Source organism: Pteropus alecto, unplaced genomic scaffold, assembly GCF_000325575.1.
Source record: "Pteropus alecto unplaced genomic scaffold, ASM32557v1 scaffold72, whole genome shotgun sequence".
Taxonomy (NCBI): domain Eukaryota; kingdom Metazoa; phylum Chordata; class Mammalia; order Chiroptera; family Pteropodidae; genus Pteropus; species Pteropus alecto.
In genome coordinates, this window is record NW_006436811.1 from 18,173,359 (window position 1) to 18,176,523 (window position 3,165).

Below are 3,165 nucleotides of genomic sequence, written 5' to 3' on the forward strand. Positions count from 1 at the left end.
AGGAAGGAAGGAAGGAAGGAAGGAAGGAAGGAAGGAAGGAAGGAAGGAAGGAAGGAAGGAAGGAAGAAAACTAAAAGAAAGGCTGTGACATTGAGAGACTTTTCATTTTCTATAAAGCAGAAATACGTTTGTTCTCTGAGCTCATGGCCTTTGATAGATCAAGGAAAAGATGAGTTATTTTTTCAAGAATCGCCTTCCAAGTTTGATAATCAATCATCAGTAATATAGTTGGTGGAGTGTTAAGTTCGTGCAGGTAAATCTAAGAAAGTGAGATGTGTGCCATATTTTAGTTACTGATTTTTTAATTATGCTACAAAGTAATTCAATAATTTCGACCCAATTCTTTTACGTTTACTTAACAGACGTTTGTTTTTCTATTCTCTCTAAATTTACATAGAAAAATTCTGCTACAGCTTTTATAAACAATCAATACATTTACTTGATAAAAATTCAGTACTAAGATCAACTCTTTTAGAAACACTTTCTTTCCTCAAGAGCCTTATTAGATTTCTTTTTCTTTTGCTGGGGGAGGGGGGAGTTGGGGGGTAGGGGTGGCGCACTTCTCAGAGAGAAGAATTTGCCTAAAGTAGAAAACTAATGATTGAAAAGTTTTGACCTAATGACCATGGAATACACAGTAATATTCAATGTATGTTATATTCAGAAGCTTTTAAAAAATATATCAGTTTGCTTTACACTGTAAATTTTAAAATCTCTTTAAGCATATGTTTCTCAAGTATTTGTTTGAGTAATGCCTTTTATTTTCATATTCTACACTAAAGATATTCTAAAGCATCTAACTTTTTTTACATTCTCGTTCTGGGCCACATATTGTCTTTGGTTGTCCTACTCTTAATTCCCTGCCATATGTCTGTTTTTGCAGGTCTTCAGAGCAATTTATAGCTCAGTGAAGTATAATTGGAGTTTTATGATCATTAATTATTTAAAGAAATCTACCAAGATAGTTGGTGCTTTCCTTATGTCCTTTCAATAAATGCATCCTTGAACTGTATCTTTCATCTCTAGAAGAGAGTTATTCTGGAATGAAAGAGCTGTATCATAAATTGAGTGCCCTCTATTCACATCTCATGTCTCAACATAAAAAGTAATTTTTCAGAGTGGTCTTATCTGAATTGCAAACTGAACTAATCTCTTTTAATATTTTCTCTCATATCACTTTACATTTCTTTCAAGCACTTAACACCACTGAAGAAACATGGAGTGAAGTGGTAGGGGGAGAGAGAGAGATTTTTCAAATATTGGTTTCCTCTACTTGGCTATAAACTCCATAGGGAAAGGGATTTTATTCACTATTCATCTTAGTCTGTTTATGCTATAGTAACAGAATACCATAGACTGCATGGCTTATAAACAATAGAAATTTATTTCTCGTAATTCTGGAGGCTGGAAAGTTCAAGATCAAGGTGCCGGCAGATTTGGTGTCTGGTTAAGGATGCTTCCTGGTTCTTCGAAAGCTTCTTGTGGTATTTTCTTATGGCAGAAAAGGCAATAGAGCTCTCTGGAGTCTATTTTATAAAGGTACTAATTCTATTCACTAGTGTGCAATACTTATGACCTAATTAACTCCCAGGGACTCCACCTACTAATACCATGATATTAGGAATTAGGTTTTAACATATAGATTTTGGGGGGACACAAATATTCAATCCATAGTACTTCGTGTACTGTTTTGTTCATTATGGTGTATCCATATGCAACAGAATGCTTGCACAATGTACAGTGTTCAAAGATTATTGTGTAAAGAATTAAAACAACTTTTTTCTCTTTTTGGAATATTTATTTCCCAAACAAGCACATCTGAGCTCTAATATTATTGATAAAGTAATTTTTACCTCTTTCTTACCTTTAAATTCTTCAAAATTGGCAAAGCATTTCAATTATACTTAAACATATCTGAAATTTTAACAACCTAAATGATTTACAAATATTTATAACATAAAGGAATTTAAGTATATTATTCATCTACATGCATGCGCTATTTGGGGTTTCATATTTTGTGATATGAAATACTTCCATTGCAGAATGTCCACTTCATCACGACCATGTACATACAGTCCTCTGCCTCTCTTCTAAGACATCAAATTATTTACTAGGACCTCATATATTTACCCTCTTTTGAATTCATTAATATGGACCTCACCACAAAGAAGAGTTTTGGCAAAAACTCCAGATGTCCAGATACGCTACTCAGAACACTCTCATCTCTCAGCTGTTCTTACTCACCTGCTCTCTATGCCAGTGAGTTTCCAGTGCAGCACAGGACATACCGCCAGCATCTATAGTTTTATATCCACAGTATTTGGGAAGTGGCAGGGTGGGCACAGCCCCTGTAGAAGAAATAAGTTATGTGCCGTGTGTGTGTGTGTGTGTGTGTGTGTGTGTGCGCGCGCGTGCGCGCGCATGTGTGTATGATCTGGCTTAGGTGGTGTAGTGAACAAACCAGACAAATTCCATAGTACCCAGACCCTAGTTCCTGACCTGTTGTCAAAAGACACAATTAAACAGGGGTAGAAAGTATATGAGCTAAGATAGATTTTAGCTCTGTCTTTCAGGAAAGGGACATGGAGGCTCCATGGAGGCTTTCAAAGGGTGAAATGATGCTCTGTAGCAGGAGCTGACTCACTCTGCCCTGCCAAGGTCAGCTCAGTCTCCCAAGAGAAAGGAATTGTCCTGCATGACCTCTTCAGCTTTACAGGCTGCACTGGGCTTTCATAGTGGGTAAAAGACTGACATATTTTAAGCTGCAGGTCTTGCAGAAGGTTGATCATAGCTCTCGCTAGTTATAAATTCCCTTTCTACCTACTGGATCTTATCAATTGCGTGGAATGTTAGGACTGAACTCCTATTCCATATTCTTTATAGTTAGTTCCTAATTTCCACTCATGTCTTTCTGACTCTTATTTCTCTACTTATACTTACCTGACTGTTGGGTTTAAGGAAAAGAAAGGCGTATGCTTGGGCCAGCCCCTTAAGGCCCTCTGTCTTTTAGATCCAGCTGCCTGCATTTAAAGTAGAATATGTTAGTTTATCCTTTGTGTCAAGTTTACCATGGCAACTCCGCCCCAGAAAGGCATTGTGCATGTCCAGCTTTGTCAGTGACCCTTTGAAAGAATGTGTCACACTAAGGAAATATGGAGCTAGTTA